Genomic DNA, 17,500 nt, shown 5'->3' on the forward strand with positions numbered 1-17,500 from the left:
TATTACAGAGCATACATATGAACATACCTTGCCAAATTCAGAAAAGTTAATGCTTGGCATACATGAGGTGTACGCCTCATGGAAACCTTTTTTGGGATGCCAAGACAGAACAGCCATACCACAATATTTTTGTACAAAAATGTGCAGAATCATGGCGGACTTTTTCTGCAGTCATGATGGATGCTAATGAGGCATTCTAGGAGGTGAGGCAAATGGTCTCCACTAGAGCTGCCTCCAGTAAGGCATTTATACAATAGAGTAATTCAGGAAATCTCTCTCAACCACTTAGATTAGCATGGCTTTGCCTGGCCACTCATAATAATGAACACACCCAAAAGGATGTGCTCATCCATCTGAGCAGAAGTAAGTACTGAGGAAGTTAGTGGTCATGTAATGTTATGGGATGTGTGTACGCAATGGTCTGTATATGTGAGAGTATTTGTTAGTGTGTGTCTCCCTGGCTTGTTGCAGTAGGGTGCTAGTGAGGGGGTAGGTTAGGATTATGGTGTGTGTGTGTGTGTGTGTGTGTGTGTGTGTGTGTGTGTGTGTGTGTGTGTGTGTGTGTGTGTGTGTGTGTGTGTGTGTGTGTGCGCACATGAACTGGGGGACTGTCATACTTACATACACCCTTAGACTAATAAGCAAGACCTGTAACATTGGGTAAGGAAGAATGTTAGCCACCAGAGATAACTCATTTCTATCTTATCTTAACTGGACTTTCATGTGGGTTGAGAGGAACACTGTCCAGCAGGCTTAACTATACACATCATGCCTTAATGGCACAGGGTCAGTGGAGTACTTGATACCATGGATAAGGCATTGAGATAGTGACTTAATGGCACTTAAACATGACTCAGGGGCAACAGCAATCACCAGGAATACTCTGCATATTGTTCCTGAAAGGTACTTGCAAAAAAGAGATGTGGGTGTGCGGTAGTGAACACTGCAGATAGTATCAATCATATGCCATAAATGCAAAAATAATAAATTCAAAGTTTGCACCCTACCACCTCCCACACAGGATCTTAGCTATCTAAGCCACCACTTGACAACATAGATAGCATTACAAAAAATACAAAAGTAAAAAAAACAAAAGGTGCATTAGAATGGCGGGGGCTTTGAACACTGCACCTCTGGCAAAATGAAATATAGCCCACTGCATTAGATAATACATTAGTGCAGCAAGTGTTCTTGTTCTTTTTTTTAATATTCATAAAGTTGACATGAAAGGGAGTATGTCCATGTGAGATGGAAGGCTTCAGGACAAAGTTGGGAGGAACACTACACAACACCAAGAAGAATTTTTTGAAATGTGACTCTCAGTCACATTTTATAGAGCAACAGGTCTAGCATTGTGATACCATTTCTGCACAATAAGTATAAAGCTCTACTGTCTGGCATTAGTGACTGACTACAATCATTTTGGAAAAAACAAAGGAGACATTGGGGACATCCTGACAACTCAGGGACAGCTATGTGCTCTGGTGTGTGGGAGGGGGAGGGAGGAGATTGACTAAACGAGGTGTCCATGCCAAAGCTATGCATGGGCCACAAGAGATAACAGCTGCAGGAAAGTGCTTATCTGCATATGCCTTAGATAATAACAATTCGCAGACATGCAAATTAGCTGATAACGAGATCTTTCCTCATTGTGGCTAATGGGTCTCTGAATGCACCGCTACCACATTGTGGAACAAGGTGTTTTTACCAGAGACCTTAAGATGACCACTAGAGTTCTGTCTGAATCTTAGAGACAGTTCAAAAATAACAAAGAATAAATGAAACTGGTATCTAAAAACAGTAAAGTTTGTCTGTTGTAGTATTATAGTAAGACTGAATGCATTTTAAGGTAAATACCTTAAGAATAAGAATGCTACGTATATGCAATCTGTTAGTTTATGAATAGCAGCAATAAGTGCAAATGTTAAACTATTTATGGTATATACAGCCTTTACAGAGACATGATCCCCTGTATTCTCAAAAGCTTGCATGCCTTGCATGATTAGTGTAAGAGGAAATTTTGCCAATATGGTGGCCGAGCGATCCACGTATGTGCTCGTTTGACGTGCACGAGCACTCTAGTATTAGTGCTGCATGTTGCCAGCCCCCGTATACAAATTACCCCATTTGCAGATGAAAACCATGCAAATGAGGTAAATCTGCCATCCAGGAAGCAGGAATCAGGGCATGCAGGACTAGTGTAATATACAGAAATGTACTCGGTTAGTAACCGAGTACGGTACTGCAAAATCCAAAATGGAGCTATGCCAGCTCCAAATAAAGGCTGCATATCATTGAGGAAGCATGCCAATGGCCAAGTATAAGGCCATTGGCATTTCAAACAATACAAAACATTTTTAAAAAATCAACCGTTATTTTAAGCCGATCTCAGCTGTTTAAGCATAGGGCAGCAGCGCGCAAATGGGATCGGGGGGAAAATAATAAAATAAACCTAAGATTCTAACTAAAATCAGTATTCTACCATGCATGTCAATGGCAGGCAGAAGATAACCTGGACAGTGAATAGTGGTTGCTAAGGGGGGAGGCTCAGTGTGAGACATGTAACTATGCATTAGCAGGCAATCCTATGCAAATGAGGGGAAGGATAGTGAATCCCAGTTTTCCCCAGCATGTGAGGCAGGTCCCAACAGTGTAAGAGTATGAATAGCTGGGTGCAAGACTAGGAGTTAGGTGACATCATGGGTGGGTGTGTCAGGCATACTGTAAGCTTATTGGAGCCCTGTGACTTGGTTTGCACCTAGTGTAGCACAGCTTAGCTAGGGGGTGTGTCTAAACTGCCTAGCACTCTTTACAAAGTGTAAGTGGGTGTGCGTGCTGCACACCAGGTTTTACAGGAAGAAGAAAGAAGTTAAACCAAGAAATAGCAGCACTGTACACATATGAGCACTCTGTGCGGCGCACACACGGGCTTAAACAGGAAGACACTGGGAAGGGAAAACAGCAGTAGAAAGGTATTCAAGGAGAATTAGCTTAGCTGGCAGGTGAAATGTATCAGAATCAGCCAGTTACACAGGCAGCAGACCAGCCCAGCCCAGAACACTACTATAAACTAAGCAGTATTTCCTACACACTACACCACCGATGTATACAAGCAGGGAAATTTTAACAAATAAACCTACAAAATGAGAAGGACTGCAGCAGGTAACATAGAACAACATGTGCAAGAGGCTGAGGGTGGTGAGGATGTGAATGCTGCTGAACAACCCACAGTGAGGAGACGGATAAGAGAGTACAGACCTAGGATAACCTACCAGGGGCTACATGAGCTGGAGATAGGGGAGCACTATAGGTTGGACAGAGGCCTCCTGCAGCAAATTGTTGAGCTGTGCCGGCCACACCTGACACACCAAATTGATCGAGGGAAACTCATCCCAGTGGACACCAAGGTATGTGTAGGCCTAGGAATACTAGCCACAGGTACCTCCCAAAGCACAACTGGGGATATCATGGGGATCTCACAGGCATCAGCATCCAGAGTAATCCACCAGTTCCTGGATGCCATGTTAGCACATGCCAGTGAGCATGTATATTTCCTCAACACCCGTGAGGTCATGACCAGCAATATGTATCTCTTCCACCAAATAGCAGAATACCATGGGGTAGTGGGTGCTATAGACTGCACGCACATATGCATCAAAGCACCACCCAGTGAGCAGGGTAGAGCCTACATCAACCACTGGGGCATCCCCTCCATCAACTGCCAGGTTGTTTGTGATGCCCAGGGCATTATAATGAATGTGTGTGCTGGCTGCCCTGGAAGCTATGACGATTCCCACATATGGCATCTGACGCAGCTGTACCAGAGATTTGTCAATGTGGACATCCCCTACGGTCACCTAGTGGGGGATGCTGGGTATCCACTGGAGCCGTGGCTGATGACATCCATCAGAAATGCACACACACCTGAACAACAATGCCATAATGAGGCACATGCACAGGCCAGACATATAATAGAGTGTGTGTTTGGGATGGTCAGGTCATGGTTCTGGTTTCTGGTCACATCCAATGTAGCCTTGCAGTATTCACCAGCTACATGTACCCAAATTGTTATAGTATGTACTATGCTACACAATATGATTCTGCAGAAACAGCTGCAGCAGGGAACAGCATGGGGCAGGGCCACACAGCCCCCCACCAATGCCAAGGCCTGCACAGGCACATAGTGACCCAGAGGAGGAACAGCCTGAGCCTGCCCCAGTAGGCAGAAGGAGGCATGCCCAGTAAGCCCTGGTCTTGGCAAAGAGGCAACACATAGCACATGCACTGACACAGTAGGGACCAGGGAATGATACCTCTCTCTGACTTGCACATACAGTAAAAGGGATGCCAAATATGACACTACCTGTGCTCAACCATGTATAGGGAGTGTACTATGTGCATCCAACATAGGCAGCCCTCCAGCACCATCCGCAAATCTGGCACACCCTCAAGGTAAGTCAAACAATCTACCAATTGCCAAACAGAGTAGAATGTGTTGTTACCTGTAGCTTTGGTATGGATGTGAGCATGCAAGGGAATTGGGCAGCTGAGTGTTATGGCAGCAGACAGTAGACACCCATAGTGGCACCATAACATCTGCAACACATACTGGAGTTACCATAGTAGTCAGTACTACACAGGGTGGCAAAACCCACTGCAGGAAATGTGCTGTGCGACATGTGTGTCCATTTGACCCACACATGCCAGTCAGGACAGTTCAAATACCCAACAACAGTCTCAGCCGGCAGGACAAGTGTAGACAAACCCAAACAGAGCCTGTGGCATGGCCCCAGAATGATGGCTATGGTTAAGCCCCCCCAAGCCAACACAGACAGACCACAGCATGGCAGGCAGGGGATTTAGTTCTGAAGGGTAGAAAGACAGATAATAATATGTGGGGCAACCAAATCCATGATCTGTAGTACACTGGTATGCCTCTAGTCAGCATGATAGTTAGCAATACAGAATGAAATGGAGTACCTGACATGCCAGTACAGTCATAGCGAATGTGCACATGTTTCATATGTGTGCCCCCCACATCCTACATAATAATGTAATAACAGGCAGGTGTGTGTCCCCCACTCCTGTGTAGAAATGTAGAAATAGTCAAGTGTGCCCCCCATCCTACATAGTAATGCAATAACTGTCAGGTGTGACCCCCAACCCTATGTAGAAATGTAAAAATAGTCAGGTGTGCCCTCCCATCCTACATAGTAATCTAATAACGGTCAGGTGTGCCCCCCACTCCTGTGTAGAAATGTAGAAACAGTCAGGTGTGCCCCCACACTATGCAGAAATGTAGTAACAGTCAAAGCCAAATGATCACATATTCTGCAGATTTTGAAGAAATCAAATACATAATACATAAATATTGGAAGGTTTTTGATAATGATATTGGGGTCTTGGACAAGATAGGTAAGAGACCCACTATAGTTTATAAAAAGAGTACATCAATAAAAGGACTACTTGAAAAAGGCAAACCTAATCTCACTAGAGGTGGCACGTATAAATGTGGTAGATGTCCCCAGTGCCCTTTCATGATGGATAAGGACAAATTTAAACTTAAGAATTTTGGATCCATTACTAATAAAAAGAAAATGTTTTGCTATACTAATGGGGTTGTTTATATTGCAGTATGTAAAAACTGCCAAGGTTATTATGTGGGGAAAACAAAAAATGCTTTTAGACTTAGAGTCTACCAACATTTATATGATATCAAGGAGAAAAATATGAAGAATGCTTTATTTAGGCATATTAATGACCAAAGTAATCACAGTTTTAGTTTTTTTATTCTTGAACAAGTTGATTTGGGACAAAGGGGCGGACCTGTTGAGGAATATTTGGAGTACATTGAGTTAAAGTGGCAGATCAGACTGAATGCATACTCCCCTCCAGGTCTTAATGATAGAATTTCTATAGCACCACTTTTGAAACTTAAACAGTTATTTATGTTATGATTTATTTATATTGTCATTGGTATTTTTTGCCTTATAACATTCTCTATATGTGACACTATTGATTTAACATTTGGTTAGTTGACTTTTTGTGTACTTGTAAACAGGGGGAGTATTCACTACTACCTTACACTTCCTGTGATGTTTTTTAATTGAAAGGAAATGATGCAGGGTAATATTTTACTAATTGACTATGTGTGTATTTAAGGAGTTATCAGCCAGCAATTCACTGTTCTGAAGAAGTCTGAGTATTGACGAAAGCGCTTAACTTGTTGTTTTATCATTTTTAAACTGTGACTTTATGTGTATTTGTACTTCATTTTGATCATTTGATTGAGTAAAGACTTTTTTCATTATTCGGGCTCCGTCTCATTGGATACCACCCTGCATCTGCTATTCATTCTCCCTTAGACTAAGTTGAAAAGCTTTCCCTTTAAAAAGCTTTCCCTTAAAATGTCAATGAACCTCATATGAACTTGTCTATGTTCTCCTCCTTTGACAAACTGGCTAGTGTTTTTTTCTTCTCTTATCTTCAATACATCATCAAGATCATCTGATTAGTATTTTTTTTAGTTTTTACTTACTTGTCTTATCTACACTTCATCTTCAAGATTATCTCTACTAAACATACTGTATGAACAACAATCATGTTACTGTCTGCTATATTTTTAATTGTATGTCTAAACCAGTATGCTTATGCACATATCTTATGCAATCATACGTTATTATCTGTTATATTTTATAACTGTATGTATAAACCACAATGCTCATGTAAATATCTTATGTCTGGAGCTTTTCTCCCTGGGCCTCTGCTGAAAACGGGCAGTTCTGTCTTGTTGGACCTCCCTGGTAAACAAACGTAAAATAAATAAATACATTTCCAAATGTGTATCCCCTGCTCTCAGAAATAGACAACCCAGTATCTCTACCAGTACATAAATCTTGCCTTACTATTATAAGTTTTCGCTTTTGTGAGTGAAAGCATAACACAGATTCCCGATAAAATTGCTTATCAAAACTGCATATATCTGACAGCATTCATTCTGCATCTTCTTAATATAACTTGCCACCTTTAATAAACAAAGTAATATTGCTTGTCTTTCCTACTATTCCCAATATCCTCCAAAGTTCTCCTGACTGAACTGTCTAAGCTATTCTTTTGTATAATCAACAGTAATTGCACTGCTACAGTCATCCCTCTCCACAAAGGAGGAGAGCCTACAGACCCTGGGAGCTATCGCCTCATTAGCCTGACGAGTCTGATATGCAAAGCTATGGAATGCATTATCATGGACCTAATAAACAAGGATATAGGGAATCTCCAAACTCTGGATCACACACAGTTTGGTTTTGTGAAGGGTAGATCATGGCTGTTCAACTTGGTTGACTTCTTTGAGTAAGTCACCAGAGCTGTGGATGAAGGCTCATACAGCCTACCTTGATCTGACCAAGACCTTTGAGGGTCTATATTATAACATCGAACGCTCAAAATTTTGAATGTTATAATATCGACCCATTTCAGTTGAACAATGATAACATCGAACACTCAGAACAGCGAATATTTTCCCAGGGAAAAAATTTGCTGTTCCAAGAAACATACACACACAGAACACAAGCACACCAAAACAACTGCAATCCACAAACATACACTTAAAATCCTACATCTAACCCTAAGCTAAATTGTACATACACTACTATCTAGCCACTTACCTTAACCCAAACCCTAACCCTAAGGTCCGTAACTCTCACACACTCACCTCACCCTCGCCTTAACCCTAACTCACTTAACCCGCCCCAACCCTACAGACTGTCACTATCACACACTCACCTCACCTGCGCACTAACCCTAACTCACTTAACTCACCCCTAACCCTAAAGTCCCTAACTACTGCGCACTCACCTTACCCCAGTCTGTTCGCTCACTTACCTTAACCCGGTCCATAACCATTGCACCACACTTACCTGCACCCAATCCGTAACCTCCGTTCACTCACTTCCCTAAACCCGGTCCGTAACCATTGCACCACAGTGCTGTAAATAGCGAAGCCACAGAACGGACCACCAAAATCTTACCCTAGGTAAAATTTCGATGTTCCAAGGCTTCGTTATTGTCACCTTTTGCTCTAAAGGGTTCGATATTATAACATTCGAAGTTTTAAAACTTCGATGTTATAATATAGACCCAACCTTTGATACCATCCTCCCCTCAGGAATCATAGAAAAACTCACTAAGCTAGGCATCAATGCCTATATCACTAGGTGGGTTGCAAACCAGCTTGCAGGTAGAACCCACAGTGTGAAAGCAGCTGACTCCAAGTCAGACTGCTGACCAGTCATGAGTGGAGTCCCACAGGGATCGGTCCTGGGTCCTCTTCTGTTTGGTATCTACTTCGCAGAAGTTCAGGCCAACACAAAGGGACTCTGGCTGACAAAGTTTGCAGATGATTGCAAGTTGGGAGCCATTATTAACTCCCCAAGTGATGTTGACATCCTACAGAAAGGCATCACTGAGACCAACGACTGGTGTCAGAACCATGGGTTTAAGCTCCATGCCAAAAAATGTCATCATCCCCTTTGGGAAAAACCCGGTTCCCATGAATTACCACATTGATGGTAGTCCACTGAACACAGAAGGCATTATAAGAGATCTGGGAACACAGGTTGACAGCGACCTCTCTTTTGAACACCACATTGCCACTGTTATCAGAAAGTCCTTCTATGTGGCACATCTCATTACTAAGGGTTTTGCATCCAGAAAGAAAGAGGTCGTTGGTCTCAGTGATGCCTTTCTGTAGGATGTCAACATCACTTGGGGAGTTAATAATGGCTCCCAACTTGCAATCATCTGCAAACTTTGTCAGCCAGAGTCCCTTTGTGTTGGCCTGAACTTGTAGATACCAAACAGAAGAGGACCCAGGACCGATCCCTGTGGGACTCCACTCATGACTGGTCAGCAGTCTGACTTGGAGTCAGCTGCTTTCACACTGTGGGTTCTACCTGTACAGTCATTGAGTACAATATCCCATTTGGCATGTATCTCACTAAACACCTGCAACAACTGGAAAGGCCACAAAAGTACCTCACAAAGAGGATCCCAGGCCTTAAACATTTGTCCTATATGGACAGACTAAAAAAAACTCCAACTATTTTCTGTCTCATATCGGCTACTTAGAGGCGATCTCTGGTTGACTTACAAAGCCATGTCTGATCCAGCTGTGTTAGAAATGCTACATCTAAAGAAATCCCAATCCCTCAACACCACATGCTCCAGAGACCTCAACCTCATTACCACAATCAGCAAAACATGGTGGAGGGACAGGTTCATAACCCAGAGACTGCTCATACTATAAAATAGACTTCCCATACATGTCAAGCAGAGCACCTCACTGGCCCTCTTCAAGAGAAATATTTATGAGCAGATGGGAAATAGAAAATTCACCCCAGGGATCACTCCAGTGGCTTTACTCAACAGAGGCACTGGGAACTAAGGGCAGGTGGCATGATGCCAGAGTAATCCTATAGGCTAGGCTTGTAAAGGTCCCAGGGCCATTATCCTAGTACACACATTTGAACCTATAATACTGCTGAAAGTAGACAACCTTTCTGAGTTCCCCTCCTGAAATTAACCTTCTCCAGCACACCCATTTACTGTAATTCAAGTAGTTGGAATTTTATAAAGTGCTTCTAAAGCCCTTGGGAAACACTATCTCACCACCTGATTTTGCTGTATCCATTAGAAAACTCTAGCCTCACAGTACCAGAACATTTCTGTAAATCCAGTAGAGCTACACTTATGTACCCTGCCATTCTACCTCTGCTTATGCTTACAATAAACACCAACAGTCCACTGAGTTTTCATTCTGGATCTATTAATTGTAAAGATCCAGAAACTAGGAAGCTTTCTATGACCAGTTTTAGAAGAAACAGGTGCAGAAACAGCCTTCCTAATCATAGAATATGCTTACAAGACAATTTAAAATAATTTCATTACAAACCATCAGGGCTAGTAGGAATCTATGTTAATGATGACATTTTTAAACTCAAAAGCAGGTTTTTATCTTAGATAAGTCTTAATGTGGTAGTAACTAGCTTCTATCGTAAAAGAAGATGTTAATGATGTTTCAGAGAACATCAGTTCTCATTATAAACCTGTCATTAAAGTCAAACCATTTAATCAAATCAGTAGTGAACAGTGGCACGCCAATAATACAACCTGACTATGGTTTTACTACATTGATTTTGTGTGTATGTGTGCGTGGGTGCGTGTGTGTGTGTGTGTGTGTGTGTGTGTGTGTGTGTGTGTGTGTGTGTGTGTGTGTGTGTGTGTGTGTGTGTGTGTGTGTGTGTGTGTGTGTGTGTGTGTGTGTGTGTGTGTGTGTGTGTGTGTGTGTGTGTGTGTGTGTGTGTGTGTGTGTGTGTGTGTGTGTGTGTGTGTGTGTGTATATACACACACACACACACACACACACACAGTTTCTGTCTATTGATGGACCAACCCAGTTTGGTTTCATCAAGGGCAGGGCATGCCTGTTCAGCCTGCAAAAAGGTCACCAAAGCAATGGAGACATGGAACACAACACTCCACTCGGGCTTTGTTGACAAACTCAGGAGGTTAGGTATAATCCCTTATGTCCATTGGTGGATAGCCAGCTGGCTTACAGACAGGAACCAGGAAATTAGAATTGGTAGCCAACCTCTTCAAAGAGGCCAGCCACCAGTAGAGTCCTTCAGAGATGGATCCTGGAATCATTCTTTTTGGCATCTACTTGTCTGAAGTCAAGACCAGTGCCAATGACATCTGGCTGACCAAATTTGTAATCAATTGCAAATTAGGAGCAATAATAGGATCCCCCATAAACACTAATGTTCTCAAAGAAGGGCCGACATAGACAAATAACTGGTGTCAGAGCCATACACTAAACCTAAATAACAAGAAATGCATAACAGTATCCTTTGGGAAGTTAGCCACCCCTAGTAACTAGCATATTAAGAACAAACCCCTAAGAGTCAACCCAGTAATCAGGGACACAACAGTCTTGCCTTCTACCATCATGTGTCTATGGTAGTGATAAGATCATTATATGTAGTGCAATTTATAAACAAAGGTATGACATCTAGATCCATGGAAGTCATTGTTCCACTGCATTCACTGATTACAATGCCCCTTTGGTATGTATCTAACCAGGCACATCCAACAATAAGAATGCCAACATAGGTTCCTCACTAAAATAATGCAATGTATAAATAACATGCACTGTGAAAATTGCCTCTAAGCCCTATCCCTGTATTCTGTCTCCTACAGGCTGTTGGGGAAGATCTATGCTTGGCATACAAGGCATCTTCAGACTCCAGTAATAAATTCTACCTTGTTGAGGTAAGAAGAACCAGAGCCATGGATCCATACCAATAGCAAACAAAAAAGTTTAATAAAGTTAGAACTTCATTAGAACAATAAAAAAGTACTTCCTGTTAATTTTAAAATCTGTGCACAAAATTATAAGCGTCATTACTGTCAATCACAATCATTCTTTTAGTTTAAATCTGTTAAGTCAAATTAAAGCAACAGAAGCATGAAAAATAACACCATTACTTAAAAAATCATCCTCTACAGCCACTGTGGGAGGTTGGCATAATAATTAAGGTATTCACCCACAGACACAGTATGCAAGATTTGACTCTCACATGGGACAACTGGTTAGGCTTAAAACTGTCCACAAGGGCAGCTAGCTTAGTACTAATGTAATCCCCATAAAAATAGCTTAATGTCTTAGTTTAAAAATGCAGTTAATAAAACACATTTCATTTGACCCTGGGAATCTTGTTGCATTGGGAAACAAGAAAGGGTTGAGCTGTTTTTCACAGATTTGTAAAGGTTCTTGGGATTTTCTTAATATGAATAGTGGGATACCCTTTATGAACACTGATTTAATCATAAATGTGACAGATCTTTATTCTGTAGTTCTGTGCAGGATATTGGTCTAAAATTATTCTTTACTGTAGTAGTAATGTTTTTGACTATTCAGGTTAAACTCTCTAATGGCATTAACAGCGACAGCATTAGAAAATAATTTCATCTTCTTTGATGGATAATTGTTTAGACAAAGAACTGGAGTAGAAATGGAAGCAGCCTGTGCTCCCATTTTTGCTAATTTTGTTATGGCACCTTGGGAATCTTGTTTTTTTTTTTTTGTTTAACAGTGAATTGTCCAAGTCCTGGCAGATGTATACTAGGTTCTTGGGTGACATTTTTATTTTCTGGACTAATACTGAGAGCAAGTTAGACAAATTCATCTGGTATATTAACAACACTGTGGATTTTTTTTAATTCACATTTAGCACTGATAAGGATGCTATAACCTACTTGGATATAAAGATTAAAATGGACTACCAACTAGGTTTTTTAGCACTAATATTTACAGGAAACCAACTTTTTCTAACTCTGTTTTTACATTTCAACAGTTGGCATCCAAAACACCAGAAAAAAGCAGTGGTGAACGGACACCGTGTCTGTTTCGCAAGGATGGTATCAAACTTTGAGGTATTCCTATGGGAATGTGATGTACTTATTAATATGTTCCTCAAAAGAGGATACCCACCCAATTTTGTCAGTTTTATTATGGAAAAGGTGGTTACTAAAAGGAGAAAGGAGAAGGGAAAAGATCTCCAATTCAAAACTTGGATATGTTCCTGTACAGAACCAGACTAATTTCCCCTTTTCCTGACTTTCATCATCCCTAGATCACAGGTATACTCTGTAGTTTCACTTAATGCAGAGTACTATGAACCAGGTGTTTAGGCCACCTTTATAGTTATGATTTCTAGTTTTTGACTCTGTCTATGGAAGCTTCTTTTTGAATTTATGTTCGAGCAATTGTATATTTGTTGTATAACAGCTTGTTTAATTGTTTCTCAATATTCTAACCACTGTATGCTGCATCATTTGTAAAACTCTGATTTTACTCCTTTTATATATTCGATCCTCTTTGTAAAAAATAGCTATGTTTATATAATTTTTTACTATGTATCTGGAGCTTTTCTTCCCAGGCTTCCGCTGAAAATGGTCACCTTGTGTCCAGTAGGACTAACCCATTAAACAAATGGAAAATAAAATAAATAAATGTTTTTACACCCCATTAATCTTGGGGACCAAAAGTGAAGATGAGGTGATCTCAAACTTCCCAGATAAAAAGTTGGGAAGATCCTTTATTAACACCTGCACCTTGGACAGTGACCCCATTTCTGATATTTTACATAAAAACTGAGTTGGCTTATGGAAGATTTGGAAATATGTAGAAAATTTGGGGAGGGACCCCTGATTACCTACAGGAAGGATAAGTGTATTAAAAATTATTTTGAGAAGGGTAACACACTTTTCCCATTTAAACGTGGATGTGGTTTTCATGTACATGAGCTTATTTTCATGATTTTTAAATATTTCTTACATGAATATGGCATTTTAACAAAAAACAAGAGAGAAATTAACATAAATTGGTAATTATTGAACAGAAAAATAAAATACAATAGCAGTTAGTGTATTTATAGGATTGGTTGTAGGAAAAAGATCAAACTGGGGTGATTTTGATGTTAGTAATAATTTACAGACTGAGGGTCTACTTCACATGACCTAAATTTTATTTGACTGAAGTTCATTTGACTGAGAAGAAAACACTGAAAGTTCAAAAGACCGAAAACTCATTTGACTGAAACTCATAACACTGACACATTAAAGTAAAAGGTATATGCCCTTTTCCCCACTGTAGTGCGATCCTGGAGTTAGTATATATAGTTAGGGGGTGTGGGGGGGTGAAGATCCCCACATAGTTTAGGTAAATATTGTTTTCTGCAAAGAGTTATTCATTGCAGTTATAAATATCCATGTGTATGGTTTAAAATGTATACAGTATGTGGGGGGCTTCACCCCCCACACCCCCACAACTATATATACTAACTGCAGTATCGCACTACAGTGGAGAAAAGGGCATATACATTTTACTTTAATGTGTTAGTGTTATGAGTTTCAGTCAAATGAGTTTTCAGTCTTTTGAACTTTCAGTGTTTTGGTCTCAGTCAAATGAATTTCAGCCAAATGAAATTTAGGTCATACGAAGTAGACCCCAGACTGACAAGTACTAATGTAGCTTAAAAAAATATGACGAGCGATATGAAAGGAGAAATTATAGAAATGAACAGGAAGATAAATGGACAGTGGAGGAATTGTAGTTAGTGGTGGTGAGGTGTGAGAGAAAGAGGAAGAGTTTAGGAAATTAATGCAGCATGAGGAGGTGTGATAAAGGTACAAAAGCCTGGGAAGCAAAGTTGCTGTAAGAGTTGGAGAAAAGTAATCTGAGTAAAGATAACCAGGTGAGAAGGATTTACTTATTTTATTCACATACACAAAAAAACATGATTTAAACTTATGTTATTAATAAGATGTCCAAGAAAGAGATTCAATTTTGTTTACACACGATTATTATAAAGTTCACTAGTATCTACTGTGTATAGGTTCATATGTGAGTATTATTTATTTATTTATTATTTATTCCAGTTTGGTGACCGGGGAGGTCCACTGGGCTCGAGAGCCTGTTTTCAGTGGAGGCCCGGGGAGAAAAGCTCCACATAACAAGTTACATAAAGTATATAATTTTCATTTTGGTTAAGAAGTGAAGTTCCGCATAACAACTTACATAACATATAGAAGTATCACATTGTAAGTTACATAAACAATTTGAAATAGCAATAGGAAAAAATTCATATAAATTGCATTCAAATAAGAAGATATATTATAAGTGAGAGGTTTATTAAAGTGAGAGTACTAGGATAATAACCACTAGGGCTTTCTTGAGCCTAGCCAGAGTTTTGGTACCCTTGCAAGTGTAAGCAGGGGCCCTGGAGTTGAACTATTACAGACTGCCTGTGTCCATTACAGAGACAGATGCCACACCAGGGGTGAATTTCTGGCTCCCCATCCAGTTGATCAAGTTACACTTGAACAGGGTTATGGAGGAACTTTGCTTCACATAGATGGGGAACCAGTTAAGGAGAAGAGGTGTTAATTTATATCACAGGCAGGGCTTTTATTTATATTACAGGTGAGTTCAAGTCTCTAGAATACATAATTTTGGTGTTATGCGTTTTGCATAAATGAAAGAGGTTCATCAGAGTGGAGTCTGAAGATGAGAAACCAAACTCCAACACAAGTATACAAAAAACAATAATAAAATCCACATTATTGTGATAAGAAGAACCAGAGTTATGGATCAACAGCAACAGAAAAAAAAAGTTTAATAAAAGTTAAATGCATTCATTCCCACTTTGAAGGAACTTCATCAGTGCAGTAAAAGACTTACTTCCACTTCATTTAAAAATCTGTGCACAAAATCACATGCATCATTATAGCCAATCACAATTGTGCTTTTAGTTTAAATCTTTTAAGTCAACTTAAAGCATCAGAAGCATGAAAAATAACACCATTACTTAGCATTCATACTCTGAGGTTTACATAATGGTTTAGGTGTTTACCCAACAGACACAAGGTGCAGGGTTAGACTTCTACATGGGGCGACTGGCTAAGCCCAAAATGACTCGCAAGGGCCGCTAGCCTACTACTAATTTATGAATTTATATTAACACACTATGTAATCAATATGCTATTGTTGTCTTTTGGCTTTTCCCGGTTAGGGGTCGCCACAGCAGAACTCCGGTCCGCTAATGATTGGCAGTAGATTTTCATGAACGCCGAGGTGCCAGCTCGATGTTCAACCTAGCTTAAATAACATAATATCTTCATTACAAAAAACAGTAAATAGAACACATGTCATTCAACCCTGAGAATCTTGTTGCTTTGAGAAACAGCCACCACAACAATTTGCGGCTCTCAAGTTCTTCCATAAAACCACCCTTTGGGTCCCTAGTGATGGCCAACTAGTTACTTTCCCCATTGATGAAATGAACGTTCACTGAAAGAATATTCAAAGGGTAGGGTTCGATGTTCAGCCATTCAATGGAAGTTGATTAAATGGCTAAACACAGACCCACAAAAAGTAGGTTAACAATTAGGATTAATTTGAAAATAGTTGCCTTCTCCCTTTTGTGGTGCAAAAGATCTAGAAAACATATCTTGTTACTGAATGCACAACGATATGCAATAAGACTGATCCATTAGAAGGCATAAATATGATGAAATGGATGCAGTAAAAGTAAGAAATGGATAATGTAAATTCTATGCAGAAATATAAAATATTAAGCTTGCATAGCAATACCATGTGAAAAGAGTATATAACTAGCAGGAAGGAATAACAACACATAAGAACATCAAAATTGAAAGAAACCTGGGGGTACATATAGCTAGTGATCTTGAGATGAGCACATAATGTTTCAAAGCAGCAAATAAGCCAACTGGTAGCCAAAAATGTAGCAGCAATTGAGTGTTAAGTAGGTTATAGATAAAAAAATGATTGCCTCCACTGATGTTTGCTCACAGTTATTTATTTTATTTATTTCAGTCTGATGACTGGGGAGGTCCACTGGGCTCAGGAGCCCATTTTCAGTGGAGGACCGGGGAGAAAAGCTCCACATTACATAGTAAACATTAAAATACCGCAGATAAAATTAAGATTCAAAGATACAGATACATTAAGATACAACAGATAATATTAAGGTTTATGAATACTGGTAAATTGTAATACAGAGACAGTATAAGGTACAGTGTTTACATAGCATGTGAGTTATATATTGACATGGTTGGTTCAAAGGTTACATAAAATCTGAGTCTTGTTATGGCAGAATGGTAGAACAAGCATAAATGTTAGGGAGGGGGAAAATAAGGGAGAGCAAACTATTTACAATATTTACATTATATAGACATGACAACAGTAAAGAATAAGTAAAATACATGAAGCAAAGTTGTTGGAAATAGAAGTAGTATGGAAACACAATTAGTGTAGAGAGTAGAAGGCTAGGTGGGGAAAGTGCAATTGCACTTCCAATTAGAGAACAAGTAGGAATGGAGTAGGGATTTGAAGCTGTCAGGGTTTTCTGTCATTCATAATGAAGGAGGGAGAGAATTCCATTTTTTTGCTAAGGAAAAGGACAGGAGGTGCTGTCCATCAGGTCGCTTTGGTGTGTGGACAGTGATTAGGTTTAGGTGAGCAGATCTAAGTGGCCTGGGGTGTATGGTTGTACAATGTTGTTTAGTGAAGGACATTTAGAAGGGTTAAATAATAGCCTATGGGCAGTAGTAAGTTGGAGGTAGTCTAGAAGGTTAGGAAGTTCTAGTGGCAGAGCAATGGTGGGAGGAGTGTTTGGCTTTGATGGCGAATTTTGAAATTTTATTATAACAACTTTCCATTTTGGAAGAGATGGAGGCAGATAAGTTACTTAGTAGATGGGCACCATACATTAGTGAGGGAAGAAGATAGGTAGTGTGAGGGTTTGTCTAGTAGAAAGAGAGAGATAGTGGATGTTTCTGTATAGCAGGCCAAGTTTTTGATGTGTTTTCTTGATGTTTAGTTGAATATGGGTGTCAAATTTTAGGTTTTCATCTATAG

At 40.0% G+C, this 17,500-nt stretch overlaps 1 protein-coding gene across 2 annotated transcripts in view; it reads left to right on the forward strand.

Moving 5' to 3' along the window:
- The window catches only part of LOC122808039 (immunoglobulin kappa light chain-like), a 134,774-nt gene that overhangs the window by 52,622 nt on the left and 64,652 nt on the right, over positions 1-17,500 (forward strand). Inside the window, exon 5 of one of the 2 annotated variants that reach the window (XM_044079027.1) lies at positions 1-160. This exon is cut by the window's left edge and continues 454 nt beyond it. The exons of the other annotated variant lie outside the window; for it this stretch is intronic. The gene's annotated coding sequence lies outside the window, so the exon portion shown is untranslated. Of the gene's footprint in view, positions 161-17,500 lie in introns of those variants that run through there. 2 annotated transcript variants of the gene reach the window in all.

Source organism: Protopterus annectens, chromosome 8.part0 (assembly GCF_019279795.1).
Source record: "Protopterus annectens isolate FY-2018-M chromosome 8.part0, PAN1.0, whole genome shotgun sequence".
NCBI classification, from domain to species: Eukaryota; Metazoa; Chordata; order Ceratodontiformes; family Protopteridae; genus Protopterus; species Protopterus annectens.